The sequence below is a fragment of the Elephantulus edwardii genome, unplaced genomic scaffold, assembly GCF_000299155.1.
Source record: "Elephantulus edwardii isolate Elephantulus edwardi_28Jun2011 unplaced genomic scaffold, EleEdw1.0 scaffold00093, whole genome shotgun sequence".
Lineage (NCBI taxonomy): Eukaryota > Metazoa > Chordata > Mammalia > Macroscelidea > Macroscelididae > Elephantulus > Elephantulus edwardii.
In genome coordinates, this window is record NW_006399843.1 from 10,444,078 (window position 1) to 10,463,567 (window position 19,490).

At 38.6% G+C, this 19,490-nt stretch overlaps 1 protein-coding gene and 1 pseudogene across 1 annotated transcript in view; one reads left to right on the forward strand and one right to left on the reverse strand.

Annotated features, from left to right (window-relative positions):
• Positions 1 to 19,490, reverse strand: part of SIK3 (SIK family kinase 3) — a 322,634-nt gene that overhangs the window by 184,974 nt on the left and 118,170 nt on the right. The gene's annotated exons all lie outside the window — the stretch shown is intronic.
• Positions 4,370 to 4,701, forward strand: LOC102852391 (annotated as a pseudogene).

Consider the following 19,490-nt stretch of genomic DNA (forward strand, 5'->3'; position numbering starts at 1 on the left):
TAATGCAGGACAACATCAGGCTGTGCGAGGGGAGCGCTCACTTCATCTTCCTCTTGTGGGTGGCAGTTTCCCTCTGAGTCATCTCCATGGCTCTACTTTCAACCCTGCAAGCCCCACGTTCACTGTCCTACTCTCTCCTCCAGGCGTGATGAGCCAATGAGTCTTGGGGCTTTCTGCAAGGCTGCTGGGAACTTGGTCACCCACCTCACCCCAATAATAAGGTCGAGACTTCAGGCACAGTTCAGCTCAACTGTGGATGTTATTAAACATGCACACATTTCTTCCACATGCCATCTCTCCTCATCCCACAGAAATTCTGAGCTGTAGGACTGCATAGAGCTAGGAACTCAGAATACGTACCTGGTGGTAAGGTGCTGCCTGTGTAGCCACCCAGAGACCAAGGCCTTGGGAAAGGCCAGCCACATGTGCAAGCTGGTTGTCATATCCCTGAGATGTAGACAGCAAGTGCACCCAGGATGGTCCAGGTTTCTGGAGGGCACCTGAAGTCCCTCCTCATGGGGTTTATTCAGGAGCCATGCCCATCACCGTGTTAATGTGTCTATTTGTTACTGTTATCAATGACGTAGGTGAGGAACAGGTGTAACGAGAACTGCATCTTCATTCTCTGTGAGTCTTTACTAACTGAAAAGGAAAACCTAAGTTGAATGTGGTTAACTACACTTAGCTTAAGTCTTCTGGTGAAAGGATATCCATTTCCCTTCTCCTATACTTTTTGGTTCTTATTCTTTTTAATTTGTTGTTTTAGTGTAAGGATCACTTACTAATGATACCTAAAATTGCTCCTGAAAGTAGATGTGATTTCTTAAAATCACAAATATTTAAACAGAGTATGGGTAGGAAATTAATTAATTAATTAGACAAATGACCGCATGAATATGTCCTCTTAGCAAGAGTTTATCGCTTTTTTTTTTTTTTTTTTGCTTAAAACAGATTAAATTAAGGGAGCTCTGGTGGCCTAGTGGCAAGAAGCTGCACTGCAAACCCAGAGGCACACGGTTCTAATCCACCAGATGCTCTGCTGGAGAAGGAGGGACAATCTCCTCCTGTACCAGTCAGATCTGATTTGACGGTACACACATAAAAAATAATTAAATAAAATTTTAAAAAATAAAATCAATTTAAAAAACAAACAGATTAAATTATTATTTAGATATCCAACAGTGACCTAAAGAATACAATTCTATGTGTTTTAGTATTTTCACCAAACAATGCAACCATCACAACAAATTGCAATCTTGAACATTTTTGTTCCCCTAAAAGAAACTCCTGTACCCATTATCTGTTACTTCCCATCACCCTTCAAAGATCCACCTCAGCTCTAATAAACTACCAATCCATTTCTGTCCCTATAAATTTGACAACAGTTAAACATTTTGTATAAATGGAATAATACAATATATGGGGTTTTGTGACAGACTTCTCTTACATAGCATAATGCAAGCTTCTCTGCAGGAGAAAGATGGGCAATCTTCTCCCGTGCAACTTACAGCCTCTAAAAACCTGCTCGAAGGTCAGTTAAGAGTTGGTTCTGACTCAATGACACGCAACATTTTTTCTTTTAGTTTGTGCATTTATTGAGATAATTATATAGTTTTCATTCTGTTGAGATTTTCAGACACAAAAACCCATATTTTTATGTTACTTCCACACTGGAATAGATCAGTACTTCATTTCTTAGTATTGTTCATAATTAAATATTACACTGCATGGAAACAGTTCATTTATCCATTCATCTCTTGATGAGCATTTGAGTTGTTCCCATTGTTTGGTTATCATGAATAACGATGCTCACAATGCTCTGAATATTCAGGACGGAGCTCTGGTGGTGATGTGCACAGGGAGTTACCCTGCTAACCCCAAAGCAGTGCCTCTCCAGTGGTTCACATTCACTAGCAGCTCTGAGATAGGTGGGCCTCTGAAAACCCAATGGAAGGACAGGCATGAGTTTTTTTCTGACTCAATAGCAATGAATTTTGAGTTTGAGACAATCATAATAATAACTAAATGGTATAACTAGGCCAAGCTAGAAAGCTGTGGTAGCTTAGTGGTAAGAAGCTGTGCTGTCAACCAGAAGACATGAGGTTCTAGTCCACCAGCTGCTTTACAGGAGAAAAAAGGACAATTTTCTCTCATGTGATTTACTGCCTCTGAACACCCACTGGATGTTGCTTCTGACTCAACAGCACATAACAACAATAGGCCAAACAATTATTTCCGTTTATTAAGTCATTCATATACGGGTGTAAAGTTAAAGACCAACTGTTGTTGTTGTTGTTATGTGCCATTGAGTCACCTGTGACTCATAGCCACCCTATGTATAACAGCCCTAATCCCTGCTCTTTCCTGTGCCAATCTCACTTTCTCCAACACACCTACCCCCATTACCTCAGTTACTGAATCAATCCACCTCAAAGAGGGTTTTCCTCTCCTATGCTGTCCCTCCACTCTCTCAAGCATGACGTCCCTCTCCAAGGACTGGTCCCTCCTTGCAACATGTCCAAAGAATGTCAGATGAAGCTTCTACTTTTTTAAAAAAGTAAATGTTTACAAAATCAGACCCGTAAAATAAGACAAAAATAAGTAAGTTCTGTCCTTGTCTCAAAAGCACAATGTGCCTGGGAAATGGTTAGACATTTCCTTACCAGCACACATGTAAAGACTCATTAGAATAAAATGCATTCTTCTACAAGCAATATACATGTGAACTTCTGATCCAGAGAAACTATGCTGGGTCCTCAAGGAAGAGTGGATATAGGAAGTCCTGGCCCTCACCTCCCCAAATCTGGTTTTTGCCAAAAAAGGATGAAGAAATTAGGGTTTGTTTGTCCTCTGTTCCTCCAAAGTAGGTCAGGTCTGTGTGCAATTATTGGGTTTCACATTCCTTCAGAAAGAGAAGAGATGTCAATACACACAGATTTTTAACAAACAGCAAATGCCTGACGAGGGACAGAGGCAAAAGAGTGCGTCTACTCTGAAAAAAAAAATTCGCTAAGAAAGTCTTTTGATTTTAACAATGTGAAGCACATTTTAAGAGATACATAAGAGATACAGGTTAAGACTCTTTGCTTGCTGAAACTGATGCGCTTTGCAGAAGGTCAAGGACTGTAGTCTTCAGTATGGATTATCGAAGCTTAACATCAATTCTCATCACTGGGCCAATTGGCAGCACCATGATAAATGGAGAAGAAATTGAGGTTGTTCATTATTATAGCTTGCTTGGCTCCACAACCAACACTCTTGACACCAGCAGTCAGGAAATCAAAAGATGAATTGCAGTGGGAAAATCTGCTGTCAGTGACCTCTCCGGAGTGCTGAAAGCAATGATGTCAGTCTAGAGACTAAGGTGCGACTAATGCAGGCCATGGTCTTCATAGTTACTCACTATGCATCAGAGAGCTGGACAATGACTAAAGATGACAAAAAAACAAAAGAACAAGTGATGCCTTTGAATTGTGGTGCTGGAGAAGTGTCCTGAACATATCATGCACTGTCAAAAAAACCAAATAGGTCTGTCTTGAAGAAGGTGAAACCAAGTTTCTCCTTGGAGGCTAGGATTTTGAAACTCCATCTCACATACATTGAGCCTGTGGCCAGGAAAGACTGGGCCTTAGAGAAGGACACCATGTTTGGAAGGGTAAAGGGACAGTGCAGGAAATGAAGACCTCAGATGAGATGGACTGATACAGTAACTGAGGCAATGAGGGTAAGAGTGTTGGAGTCAGTGAGACTGGCTCAGGACAGGGCAGGCTTCAGAGCTGTAGGTTGTGTCACTACGGGTTGTAGGTGACTTAACAGCACACAACAACAATACTACAACTACTAGAACTTAAGGATTCATTATCCTAGTTTCATCTTTTTCCTAGTATGCTATTTACTTAATGAAGCAGATATAAAGAAACCCTAGGGAAAAAATTCAAAATATATTTACGGAGGATTTTTGAACAAGAATACCTATCAAATAAGTTAATTAAAACTAGTACTTTCAACTCATCCACTGCTAGTAGAGAATTAAAATGGTATACATGGCTTTTTATGATTTGCTGTTGTTGCTACATACCAACAAGTTGGAAGTGACTAATGGCTGACCCTGCAGTAAGATTTCAGAGGCTATAAATCCCATGAAAGAAGACTGCTCTTCTTTCTCCCCTGGACAAGATGGTGGATTCAAACCACATGCATTTAGGTTGGCAACACAACTCCTTACTACTAGTCACTGAAATCATGTAGCATCATTTTTCCGATACTTGTTTGAAGCTGCCACAAAGGCTTGTCACAGTTCAATTAAAGATGACAATAGAGCCCGCCAGCCAGTGTTTCCATTGCCAGCTCTGCTGCTGCCCCTCTCACTATGGCCCATTACAAAGCCACTGACTTGAAACGCAAACAGTTCCAGAGGTACTTGGAAAAGTCAGGGGTGCTGGACACACTGACAAAGGTATTGGTAGCCTTGTGTGAAGAACCAGAGAAATCAAATAGTGGTTTGGATAGCTTTTAAAGTATCAGTTAGGAGCTGAAACCCTAGACAATCCAGAAATAGAACTACTTCATCTAAAATTGGCAGAAATGAAAGAGAACTATGAAGCTATTGTAGAAGAAAACAAAAAATTGAAAACAAATCTTGCTCAATATGAAACACCTCAGGAGAAGCATGAAAAGGCACTGACAAATGGTTTTGTATGACTTGAATAGTTTCTATAGTATATAATCTTAACTGAACAGATGCTATAGAACTTTTAATATGTTAAATTTACTTACCACATTTTGTTACAAATACCTACTTAGAATCACCAATAAAAATTCCATAGAACTTCCTTTGGGAGAAACCAAAATCTTTCCTGAAAAAAAAAACCCCACAACCCACCAAAATCCACCTCAGAATACAGCCATCTAAATCGCTTCATGACCTTAAAAAAAACCTTAAAATTCTGTTGGCCATATGATTAGGAATGATGGTATCAGTTGTGTTTTAACCAGGGACATTTACTGTGGAAGTAGTCCTCAGTATAGCTCAGCCTATAAGCACAGGTAAAGTAATTCTTTAAAATGAAGGTGACACTGTTGATGATATTCCCTGTAGGCAGCTGGGGAGAGCTACGTGATAGATGCTCTTGCACAGGTTTCCTCTGCTCTTGTTTATATAATGAAGAATAGATCACTTCTTTGCCATTGACACCACTGTGCCTTAGACACCTGATAATGTTGCCTTGCTTGCTGTGTGGTTCAGTGGGTCCTAGTTGCACATTTGGCCTTGCTGTATTTATTTTTTTAATTTGCTTTTGATAGCAGTTCTACTGATTGTAATTTATATAACTTAAACCTAGATCACACTGTTCCTTACCCATATGAAAATTATATAAGTGAGCAAAGAACAGAGGCAAATAGAAAATTCTGGGTTCATGTCTTAGCTGGAATCAGTATGAGAATGATCCATATATATCATGGGAGATCATAGTTTGTGGGTATAACTATATAGTGCATTTACTCAAAATATTTTTCTAGCCTTGAATTCATTTTCTCTTCTCTATCCCTGTGAAATAGGAAGGGCAAGTGTGAGGGGGTGCTGAAATTTTAGGCCAAGGACTGATGTTAATACAAATAATTTACTGACTTGAAGCTTGAGTACATCAGTTAACTACTCTAAAAGGCATGGTCCTTATCTGTTGAATGATCTGTGCTGCCTATCTCACAGGGTTATTGTGAGGTTCAAATGAGAAGGTATGTCAAAGATGTGTAAATGTTAAAGCATCATGTACTTGTTAGTCCCCTTTCTTTTCTTTTGGAAGACCTAAAGCCAGATGATGATGTTTTACAAATCATTTTTTTCACTGATTGAGTGACATTATTAAGTAGTTGGCCTATTATATGTATTCTATCCATATTGTTAGAAAACATTCCAATATAAAAAACAAAATGAAACCAAAGTAAACTAGTTTAACAAACAAAATCCTCAATATCTGTTTGAAACAAAGACCAAGCCAATTATAAGAGCATTTTTCAGTCAATCATACTGTCAGGAAAGTGGCCAATGATGTGTGTCTCTTTATGATGTTTGTTTTTTAATGGGAGCAGATAGATCAAAATGGCTTGAACTGATTTGTCTTTTAGCAGCAGTATGAGTGCCTTCTGCATTGACAGCAGTGAGATTAAGCTCTGAGTTGTTACAAAGAGGAATGACTTCAGTCAAAAGGCATGTGTATAAGTGATTACAGTATGGGATAAGATGTGCTAAGAACTGTAAAAATAATAAAATATGGTCCCATGGGATTTTTGAAAGAAAAAAAAAAAAGACAATAACTATTTCTTGACGGGACAGCAAGGTTCTAGTGGAGCACACAGATCAGACAACACTGTTGTAGCTACTTTTAGAAAATATAATATGCCACAGCTGATCATTCATAGTGCTTTGTGGTCCTGTGCAAGACAAAAATTATGTACTTTATCTACAAATATTCTTAGAGGCCTCTGTATATGCTATTCTACATAGTCTTGACTTTGATTCTTCTAAACAATAGGAATCACAACCAACTGTGAGTACTTTCAAATAAAATTTTAGCTTAAAGATTTTTAGATCTCAGTATCAATTCTGGTTGCAAATCATTATGAGTGTAAGCTTGTGCTTAAGCAATTTCAAGAGAGATGCACTCTCCCACCCAGATCCAATACAAGAATAGGCAAGTCTCTCTTTGCTGGTCATCTTTTCTCCTACTCATCCATTGAAAATGGCATTCATCCCTCTTCGGTACTAGTTTTATATAGGGTGGCTTCCAATATGACCTTTCACTGTGCTTGGGTACTACTATTGTCTCTTGTCCCTCTTTGCGCTAATCCTATATGAAGACTTCAGCACAAACATCAGCTTAGTGCTTAGCCAGCTCATGGAGTTATACTTTCTAGTCCTTCAAGTGTTTTTCTTCCTTTATCTCTGGCCCTTTAGATGACACAAGTTTGCATCTGTACGCTTGTGATGGCATGTACATATTTTATAGGTTTTTATATACATGTTCCCTTCCTTGGCTCTATTTTTAGCTATATATTATGTTCCATGCTGCTGGAAAAAAATTACTATTCTTTATATGCTATTATTAATAATAATTTAGAAACATCTATATTTTTTAAAGGCAGCTGTATTTTTAAAACATATCATTTGCATAGTTATTCCTTGAAAAATATCCTTAATGTACTTCTCATTTAACAAATCTGAGGAAACTTAAATTTATCAAAAATAATCACTTCTGTTCTACCTTTAAACTCTATTTTAAAGCATATCCTCTTGTATGTATTTTAAGTATGTTTTGCAATTGCACCTTAAATTAAGGGAAGGTAGATTTTATTGATACAGGTGAAAGGAAAAAGGGAGGTTACAAGCAAATTATTTTTAAGGCAAATATCTTAACCAAAATAAATAAAATGAAGCCAATGTCTTATTTGGAAAATTCAAGCTCCCTTTGGCAAAATGAAGAAGTTATTCAACAAAAATAATCTGCTTTAATTAAGTATATTTAATACACTTATTTCTTTGAAATGGATATTCTTGCTGTAATTTTTTATAAGTTAACTTGTGGTGTTCAAGGCTCAAAAGAAGGAGCAGTTGAAGAGGGAAATTTAAAACACACACACACACACACAAGTAACAAAACAAACAAAAAAAACCCACAACAAACCAACCAAACCACAACAGCCTATAAGGCTCATCTTTAAATATAAGATCTCCTCATCATGTGGAAAGCAATGGTTACAAATTAACACATTCCCCCAAAAGATGACAGCCAAACTCTTAAATCCCAAAGGAGAAATGGCTATTACAGCTATTAGCTGGCACTAGCAGGAGGCTTAACAGCAATTCACTGAACAGACCATTTATTGTTCTTCATCTTGTGTAATATGACCTTTCCAGTTCAGCCTGCTAAACATCACAGCGGTACAGGAGGAGAAAATCCACATGGAAGCAAATTCCAAAATGTAATTTACCCTACAGGCAGCTTGTATTTCCAGATTCTTCATCCCACTTTGCTCCACTCCCCTCCAGGTCATAACAGAACTTGGCAGATGTTGGAATTTGCTATGTATAAATTCTGGAGCTCAGATTAGAAAGCTCAGCAAAGTAGTCATTTGGCCCTCGAGAAAATGGTTGCTTTATGCACTGATTTAGATTTGCTAACTTCGGATGTCTACAATTTCATAAATGTGTCTAAGACTGCTGAAAGTTGAAAAAGAAAAAAAAAAGGCACATGTCACACACATCCCACCACAGCCTTGCAAGTCTTCTGAGATCATCCTTTCCCCATACCACGAAAATACCAAGGCCATTATGCAATCTGTGGTTACTTCTTAGAACTGAAGAAATTAATAGCTTTGGATACAAAACTTAGATAGCTTTACTCTGAGATACTCTCCCGGCCTTGGTTCTCTGTATGTAGAGGCACTAGCCCCCAAACAGGGGCTTACAAAAGGTTCTTTTCATTCTTTGGCCATCTCTTCTCATAGCACAACACCAAAAATGTCTTTTAGAAAATTTTTCTAAGTATGAAGAGTTTGCCACAAATTCTGATTGTATAATAATTTATGTGCCAATTTTTCCAAATTTATTTCCAAATAAATGCATTCATCTGCACTGTTAGTTCCTCTCAGATCTTACTGACAGTTGCTTTTCTAGAATTTAAATTTAAAAAAAAAATTAGGCATCAAAACAAAGTAGAAAACAGAGTACACAAGTAGATTTAGCCTAATGAGCTGTTACCAATTTTAAAAGGGCTAGGTCTTAAAAAGGGGAAGTGTTCAGCCTGAATTATAAGAGTTCTAACATATGCCGGTTTAGGGGTAGAGTTATATTCTACAGATTCTGGTAATGTAAATCTAATAAGCAGCACAATAGTGGAGTTTCCCATATGGGTAATTAATATACTCCTAGAAATTAATTATAACCTAGAAATCAATTGATGTTAGTCTTCAAGGCTGCCACTGTAAATTAATAAAGTACTTGTTTGTCCACCTGGACATTAAGATTCTAGTTAGTTCACAGATTCAATCATCACTCATTCTGCTTAGGTCTGCTTTACATTCAAAATTCCTGACCTCTATTACTCATCTGTATCTCTGGAAAGCACCCTATTAATGTGCCATAAAAGAAACTTAAACTTGCATTTACAGTTCTAAGAAAACTAAGTTTTCCTTTCTCTAAATTTCACATTTATCTAGGACAATAAAGTGCATGCATTATGAGACGTTATTGTTTTAAAAATGTATACTTTGTAATATAGCTCATTCTATGGCTTAGAAGTACAACTATTATCTGTTAAATAGACGGAACAAGTAAAAATCTCCCTGCAAAGAAAACTGAGAAACTTACTAGTAGTAAGCTTAATCCAGTATTTTAGACACACTGGAGAGAAAAAGTAGTTTATAATTTCGGATACCTCTGTTAAGTTCACACAAGGAAGGAGGTTGAGAGTCTACTGGACTGTGGTGGTTCACTTCATTTCATGAAACAGTCAGTGACTGAGATCATCCTTGAGGGGATAAAACCATCTACATATTTGTTATATTTGGGTGATCATTTTCTTTCATTCACTCTTCTTCCCTTTCCTGAAGAACAATTTTTATTTATTTTTTTATATTTTAACAAATAGGGTCGCTGTGAGTCGCAAACGACTCGACGGCACATAACAACAACAACAACAACAACAAAAATTTATAAAGAACCTGGATTTCCATTCATTCATTATTGCACATTTTCCTACTTGTTCCCTCTTTCCCCCCAGTTCACTTTTTTCTTCGGATAAAAAAGTTATTTCATTGTTATACAGTTCTCTCCCCCCAACCACAAACACTTTACTATGCAACTCTTACTTTGGACTCTTGTCATGCCAATAATACCTAATCATATGTTCCTTTTATACAGTTCTCTCTCTCATCTGTTTCAATGCTGTGTACACTATTTATCCCTTCTTTTCTCAGTTTCTCCCTAATCCCCTTATCGATCCTGTTCTATAACAGTGGCAGTATACAGTATTTGTCTTTTTGTGACTGAGATATTTCACTCAGCATAATGTTTTCCATGGTCTCATATTTTGTAAAACAGTTCATCAGTTCTTTCTTTTTCAGTGCTGTATAATATTCCATTATGTGAATATATCCTAGCTTCTCTATCCATTCATTTGTTGATGGGCATTTGGGCTGTTTCCAATTCTTTGCTATTGTGAACAAAGGAGAAAAAAAACATGAGTGTGCATATATCTGCTTGGGTGACAGTTTTGATTTCTTTAGGATATATTCCCAGTAGTGGAATTGCTGGGTCAAATGATATTTCTATTTCCAACTTTTTGAGAAAGTGTCATACTGCCTTCCATGGTGGTTTCACCATTTTACACTCCCACCAACAGTGAATTAGTACATCCAAAAACTTCTCCAAAAAGGTAAAAAGGGAAGCCAAGACTGGGGAAAAATACTAGTAATGACATGTCTGATAAGGGACTTATATCTAGAATTTATAGAATATTCGAGTCACAAGATAAAAGTAAACAACCAAGTTATAAAATGGGCAAAACCAGGATATGAACAGACACTTCACCAAAGAAGACATTCAGATGGCAAACAAACACATGAAGAAATGTTCAAAACCCTAGCTGTGAGATACATATCAAAACAGCTATGAGATATCATCTCACCCCAGAAAAAATGGCAAAATTTAACAGAGCAGCAAACAACAAATGTTGGCAAGGTTGTGGAGAGACTGGAACAATTTTTAAAACTATACTATACTTGCTGACTTACAGTGTCTGGTAGACCCTCCAAATGACATTAGCAGTGTAGTGCAAAGGAATCCAAACTTAGGGAAAGAGAATGAAACTGGGATCCATTTAGCTTCTTAACTGTAAAATCACCAATTGAATAAGTTTGTTCTAAAGGCTACAGTTTAGAAGGCCTAGAAGAGTAGCTGGCACAGAGTAGATAACAGATATCACCTGCTGCTTGTTAATAGCAATTGGTAATATTGCCATTACTGATGCTAGGAAGCTTTGGTAGCCTGGTGGAAATAAGCTGTGCTGCAATCTCAAAGGTATGAGGTTTGGATCTACCAGCTGCTCCATGGGGAGAAAAATGGGCAATTTTCTCTCATGGTGATTAAACTGCCTCTGAAAACCCACCAGAGCATCAGTTATGGGTTGGCTCCAACTCAGTGGCACACAACTATATCACTGTTATTATTTCATTTACTGTTATTATTTCATTTACCTCTGATCAGGTTCCTCTCACACTTCCTGGTAATTCCAAACTTCTGTCACTTTCTTCAAACCTTTTAGCCATCCTCAGGTAAGTTTTCAACAGATGATCTAGATTTTTCCTTGACAGAAAAACTCCCTCAGTTTCCTTTCTGGCCTTTTTACACTATGAGAGCACTAGTGGGTATTTTTGTTTTGTTTTAATGAAAGTTTACAGAGACTCTGAATTTCCATTCATTCATTGTTGTGAGAGCTCTAGGGGTTTTAATGGTAAGTAATTGTGTTGACAACCCAAAGGCAGGCAGTTCGAGACAAGCAGCTGCACCAAGGAAGAAAAGAAGGCTATCTCCTCCCATGCAATTTATTGCCTCCAAAAATCCACTCCAGCGTCTGCTAGGTGTTAGTTCCATTTTGACAGTACATATTAACATAAAAACACCTTCATAAGCTCAACTTTGCCTTTTCCCTGTCAACTGCTAAAAAGTAGACCTTTCCCTCATCTACCGGCATGTAACAAGTGTCTAGCACATGTTGGTCACTAGCTAGCATCATTATCATTCACAGAGACTAGCAATTTCCAAAATCTGACTTATAGAAGACAGACTTATGCTCTAATATTTCAGGGTTGACAACGATTGACACTTAATGAGAGTAAAGAGAGTAGCTACTGGTTTTACAGATTACTTTGTCTTCAAAACTCATTTACTGATGAAAAAGCAGGTCAAGTTCTCAAAAAACAGCTGCTGGTAACCAGCTCAGCGCTATTTTAATGCCACTCCCATCAACCTTTGCTCTAACTTCACAGAACTTATTTAACCATTTCAATTTGTTCAAACAAATTCTTGGCAAGCGTCTAGATAGATACACATTCATGCAACTCATGTCTTTATAAAATAAACAAAAGTCACAAAGATAGCCTGTTATTGAGGTACATTTTGGGGTTAGGATTGGATATATTCTTAGTGTTAAATAACTACAACCTCCACCTCCCTATACTCAGCAGAAATAAATAGACAAAAGTAAGTCTTCAAGAATACTACTCAAACTGCCAATGGAATCTTCTGACATCTGCACTTTGGGTTTTCATGCAGAGACACAAAAGAGACGAAGTATGTGCCAGAAAGTCCACTTAACAGACATAACCTGCTGTAATGAAACTCAAATAAAAGCCATGTTCTAGGAAAAAATTTGAGTTGTAAATATTTATAAAAGCTATGGTTTAGATAAAAACCATCTATTTTCAGGAGGGAAACTATGAAGTAAAACTAGCACAGCAACAAACCAAAATGCAAGGACAGGAGATAATAGTAAACCATCCCAAAGAATAAGAAATTATACTTTTCAGTGTCATTTTTTAAATGTGAAGTACTTGCTCTTTATTTCAAGAAAATCATCATGCAGAGAAACAGAATACATATAAAAATACATGTGGGCAAAGCTAAAAACTGGCTGAATTCATCTGTGGTTTGGTTTGAACAATCTCCACTAACTTTATCAAGTATACTGAGAAGGACTCATTCTCAATAAGAAATCATCTAACAAAGAACTAGAAAGGTTTTTGCATTTACTTTATTCTACCGCAGCCCCTTTGCTTCACAAATTATAGAACAGACATTGAGAGGAATAAGGAAAACCAACAGGGTCAGTTTTCACAGGAATTGAGGCGATGGCAACTGGATTGGTCTTTGGCTTAAGTACAAAATAAAATATGAGATTCAGCATATAAAAACTCAGTAACTTTCTAATGCACCAATATTAATTGATAGGAAAATGTGGTAATGAGAATTCTTTTGTTCTTAATTTTTTAATTTTTTTTCATTCATTATTGCACATTTTCTTCCCTCCCTCTTCCTTCCCCCAATAATGATAATACTTACAAATAAAAAGACAAAACGCAATAGCCATAAAGTATCAGAAGATTTGGAAAACAAACATTACAGAAATGTGTGAGATTTTTATGGGGGAAAAAAGACAAGAATTTACTGAAGGCTTTCTAAATAAAGCGAGATATACCATGTTCATAAATTAGCTGGGAAGTCCTAATATTAAAAAAATCTGATATTTACCCTTCTTTTACCAAAAACTCACTGCTAGCTCCTGTCACTGCAACAGGAGGAAATCGGCTGCTCATCTTTCTCCCTCAGAGCTGTAGTGGCTTAGAACCAGCAGATAGGCAGCCTTTGGTTAACATGCTACATACAGATTACACCAGGGCTCTTTGAAATTGGGACTACCATAAATAAGGTAATGTGCTTTTATGTTGTGAGTGACAATGGCAAGAGAACATAGATAAAAATAATATGAGTTTAACTTGAATAACAAGCCATTTTATCTAAGCACTTTGAACAGATTTCTCATCTAGAATGTAAAGCCAACTATATCTTTTCTTCTACATACTTTACCCCCTCCATTCAAATCTCACATAAAAGATACTTATTGACAGTCAATTCTCTCTACATTTGTTTTAAAATCAGTAAAGCCTTTTACAATGCCACCAACTGAACTTTTTGGAAACACAGTGGACAGGCCAGAAAATTCATTTAATGGTGCAGCTCGGTATCTCACCATACACTTGCTTATTGGAGCAAACTTAAACAAACTTGCAGCTCAAAAAAACAGTGTGCCACTGACCCCTTGAAAACGAGTAGCATTGCTTGCTTAACACCAACACAAACTACCTTTCCAAATCCCAGAAACATCAGAAAACAAAGAAGCCAACCCACTGAGACATCCAATCTCACTGGAGGAAGGGAGAGGAGGCGAAAGATACTTTTACTCAGTAAAACGCTAATGAAAGGCATAAACTAAAACTAAAGGCAACCAAAAAACAACCTACCAACCCACCCAAGTTTCTTTCCAATAGGGGTTAAGTGGTAAGAAGAAATTGAGCAAATAAAAATGAAAAATTAGTACTGACTCTGGAAGCTTGTTAATACGACTGTGGGCTTCCAAATTAAACCTCAATGTTTTTATTTTGACATATGAAGTAGGAAATGAAGCAGGATAATTATCAAGGGATCCTCTTTGGTGTCACAGCAGTTAAAGTGCTCAGCTATTAATCAAAAGATCAGTGGGTCAAACTCACCAAGTGCTCCATGGGAGAAAGATGGGCTTCTCTAAAGACTAAAATCTTTAGAAACCCTATGGAATAGTTTTATTTTATCCTTTAGACTCACTATGACTTAGAAGCAACTCAATTGCAGTGGGTTTGGGATTTTGTTGTGGTTAAGGCAAAATAATTTCTGAAAGTTTAACTCTAAAGGCAACTGAAAATATGCACAGAGCTATGGGTTAATGCCTTAGAATAAAGTGAGAAGTAAGCAACTGTAATGTCTATCAGAATACAATAATTTCTGAGATTCTTCTTATTATCAGATCCAAAGCTTCTGAAATTTAAATTTCAGCTTGAAGACAGTGCTAAAAGGCTTTCTCCCCCCCGCTCTCCAGAAAAATAGATAGATAAATAAATAAGCTGAAACAGTAGACAGTCTGTGAGAAGGCATCAAGGCAGTCTGTATTTTAGTGACACAGTCATGCATAAGAAAAAGTTATGACCGAACACATTAACTATGCAAGTTTCTTGGCAGCAACACAGCATGGTACTTACCACTAGCAACCCCTGTGGTGATCCTGCCTAGCCAATTACCAGCAAATTTGTACTGAGTCTACAATTCAAAAGTGAGACTTTTCCTTAAATAAAATTAATATAAAGACTGAGTGTCTAGAGTTGAAGATGAGGAAATCTGACAATATCCGAGAGATCCCTTGGTCAAAGAGGGAACTTTCCCCTTTGAGAGCAAACTGTTGTCGTTGTTCTGTGCCGCTGAGTCAGAAGTGACCCACAGCTGACCCTTCAATGGGTTTTCAGAGGCAGTAAATCACATGGGAGAAGACTGCCCATCCTTCTCCCACAGAGCAGCTGGTGGATTCAAAATGTGTGTCTTCAGGATTGCAATGCAGCTTTTTACCACTAGGCCACCAGTGTTAAGAGCTGTCGAATCACTTGTGATTCATACAACTTGTACAACAGCTCCTAACCCTGTTCTTTCTTGTGCCAACCTCACCATTTCCGGCACACACCCCCACAGTACCCCAGTCAGTCATCAGAGCTAGACAGACTATATTCACCAGTGGAGTCCAAAGGTCAGAAGGCAAATTCAATTTGGCTACATATCTAAAGACATTAATAAGTAAAGGAACAAGTCTAAGCATCAGAGCATGTAGTTCACTGTCTCAGAATACTACTACAAATTGTCTTCTTGGCAGCACCTCTAAAAAGTACAACACAAATCTGATCTAAAAGAACCTAACCAGGAAGGGAGCTCTGGTGGCCTTGTGGCAAGAGGCTACGCAGCAATGCTGAAGGCAAGTGGTTTGAAACCACCAGATGCTCTGCTGGAAGAAGGAAGGGCAATCTGCTCCTGTGCCAGTTGGATCCGATTCGATGACATACATCAAAAAAGAAAAAATAAAAAAAGAACCTAACCAAGGAAATATTTGGGTGGCTGCCTGCAGTTTCAATGATAAACTCAAAACAGTACTTCACAATTTGCTTCTGAGCTACTTTTCAACTATATCTTCCTATATCCCTTTTCCATACAATTTTGACCTTGAAGTATCATACAAAACTAGGGGTTCCTTGGATATAATAATGCCTGTTCAATTTCCTAAAACCAATTTTATGGTCAATTTCTTAACATGGTGTTAACATGCTCTCAGGTGTAACTGAGTCGAGTACAATTCATGATGACCCTACGGACCAAAGACCTGAACCATGTTTTATCTTGTGTCATCTTCATCATCTCTGACATACTTGAACCTATTGCTGCAGCCACTGTGTCAACTCATCTCACTGGGAGTCTTCCTATCTTTCACTGACCTTCCAACTTTCCAAGTATGATGCCCTAGCAACATGTCCAAAGTATGAGAGATGAAGCTTCCGTATCTTTGCCTCTAAAGAGAAGTCTGGCTGCCTTTTTTGAAGACCTATCTATTTATTCTTTTGACACTCAATGGACTATTTGTTACTCTTCTCCAGAAGCATAACTCAAAGGTATCAATTCTTCTTCTGTCACCTTATTCATTGCCCAGTTCTCAGATGCACAAGTGGTTGAAAAGATCATCCCAAAAGACACAGTATAACTTCCCCATAGGGTTTTCTAGGCTGTATTTTTCACGTCTTAATAGAGTTCAGCAGACAGACTGAATAATGGAGATACGATACAGCCCTGATGCATACCCATGCTGATTTTAAACCATGCAGTGTTCCCTTCCTCTGTTCACACAATAGCCTGCTGGTCTCTTCACATAAGTACAATTTAGTGATCTGAGATTCCCATTCTTCTCAATGTTAACAACAAGTCTGTTATGATTCAGTCAAATGTCTGTGCATATTGTTGCTGTTGTTATGTGCTGTCGAGTCATTTGCAACTCATAGCGACACTATGTACAACAGCCCTAAACCCTGTTCTATCCTGTGCCAATCGCATGGCCTCTGACACACCCATCCCGATTACCCCAATCACTGAATCAATCTACCTCATAGAGGGTCTTCCCCTCCTGCACTGTCCCTCCACCCTACCAAGCATGATGTCCCTCTCCAAGGACCTGTCTCTCCTTACAACATGTCCAAAGTGTGTCAGACGAAGCCCCAGAATCCTTGCCTCCAAGGAGTAGCCTGGTTTAACCCTCTCCAGGATGAATCTGTTTGTTTTCTTGGCAGTCCAGGGTACATTCAATACTTTTCTCCAGCACCACAGCTCAAAGGCATCAACTCTCCTTCTATCTTCCCTAGTCATTGTCCAACTCTCTGATGCATAACAAGTGATTGCAAGGACCATGGCCTGTATCAGGCGCACCTAGTCAATAAAAAACAGACAGACGTTTTTCTGGTACCCTGTGCTGTCCTCCAGGATCCAACTGACATCAGCAATGATATACTTGTGCCATGGCTCTTTTTAAACCCTTGAAGAGGTGTGAACTTCTGGTCATTCTCTCTCAATGTACTGTTACAGTGTTTCTGAACGATCTTTAGCAATATTTTGCTTGCATGTGATCTTAATGCTACTGTTCAATAATTTCTACAATCTTTCTTGGGAATGAAACAAATGAGATCTCGAAGGGCAACTAGAAAGACTGCCATATTACCGCTCTGTGTGTGAGGACCTTGGAGCCTAGTAACACTCAAATGCACATGTCAAGTATCAGCTTTCTTTTTTAATTATTATTATTAATAGTTTTGTTTTATTTATTGTTATTTTAATGAAAGCTTACAGAAAGCTTGGGTTTTCATTCATTCATTCATTGTTTCACATTTTCCTCTCTCCCCCTCCCCAGTCCACTATGCAATGCACCTCTTGTTCCAGATTGTTATCATACATATAACACTTAACAGCATATTCCCTTCAGACACTTCTTTGCCCCATCTGTTCTACCTCAGTGTTCATTACCTATCCACTCTTTTCCTATTCTCCCCCACTTCCCCCAGGTCAATCCTATTTTATAACAGTGGTGTTATGTAGTTTTTGTCCTTTATGGACTGAGATATCTCACTCAGCATACTGTCTTCCAGGTTTACTCATGTTGTATAATGTTTGACCTGTTCAATATCTTTCAGTGTTGCATAAAATTTTATTGTATAAATGTACCATAGTTATTTTATCCATTTGTTTGTTAATGGGCACTTGGGTTGCTGCTATCTCTTTGCTATTGTGAATAACACAGTAACAAACTTGGGTAAGAATATGTTTGACTCACAGCTCTAGTTTACCAGCATTCTTTATGTAGCCTTCCTTAAGTTAGTTCCGCCCCCCCCCCTTTCTGCTTCTATAGCAATTGTTGGGGGAATTTTTTTAATTCCTAATTTACAGCATGTATATTCACACATGCATTCACCAAAAACATATATTGTCTAAACTTACCAACTCAAAAGGGGTTATATTTTCCCATCTTACTTCTTCATAAACTTATATATATATATTCAGTCTTTATATATATTATATCCATACATGGAAAAAGCATTTCTAGCTATTTATGTTTCTACTGTTTCTTATTTGTTCCTTACCTACATAATACACATAATTCTAAAATATTTAAAAAAAAACTACATAAGGTCAAATTGAAATACTTTTAAATGTAAAAGTAAAGATAGCAACAACAACTGTTATTATCAACAGTCTAAACCACATAAGGGGGTAAAAAAGGCAGCCTCTGCCAGGTTCTTGGCTGGTGGTTCAGTGAAGCTGACAGATTCAAAAACTATCATCCAGGATCCAGCAAGTGGAAGAGATTTTAAAGGTGAACAACAGTCATATTTCCAGAACTTTACTTGTCTTTCCCTGCCCACAATTTAAAAAAAAAAAAGCTTATCATAGATACATGCACCTTTTTAAGTGCAAATAAAATCATATGCCTAGACGGAAGGGCTCCGCCGCCAGACAGGCCAGGAAGAGACCCGGGAAGAGCAACAGTCAGCCACCCACTGCGGAACTCCAGAGGAGCGAAGACCGTGAGACCCCAAAGGAGCGAAGACTACCCGCCACTGTGTGACCCCCCTGCAGCCTGTACCTGTGTGACCCCCAACACACAGGGTGCTGCTGCATAAACCCCCAGGAGTGCCCAAGCCCTGCCCCCACCTCTTGGTGATAATGTCTAAGTCCTGTGCTCCTTACACCCCTAGTCCCTTGCTTTCCTCCCCTTCCCCCGCCCCCCCTTGCAGTTCCACAACCACGCACCTCAGCCCCCACCACAGCCCTGTGACCTCAGGGCACCAACGCAGATGCAGATCCAGCCATCACCCGGAGCTATCAGCCGAGCTGTTGTGGAACTAACCTGGCAGGAGAAAGGCCAGTAGGATCTTGGCTGTGTTTATTGGGGCATTGCTGATTACCTGGGAAAGCACCTAAGGGCGTGCTCACTGGTGGGGAATTTGGCCGAGCTCTCTTGGGCTACACCAACTGCCCAAAACGAGTCAGCCAGCTGGCTTCTGTGAACTCTGCAGACCAGCCAGGGGCTAGTGGGTTGGTGGAAATTTGACCTTGACTTTTCGGATCCTGTCCGATCCAGGACCCTGCTGGAGCAGGGGCTGTTGTGTGAGGGCACCTGCGTAAGTGCCACCAGGCAGGGAACACTGAGAAAACCACTGGGTAGGAAACGGACAGCAGGAATTTGAGTAAGGACCCAAGTTGTGAGCACAGTGAGACAGCAGAGGTTTGAGCAAGGTCCTCCAAGTGATTGACCTGCCCTTGCGAT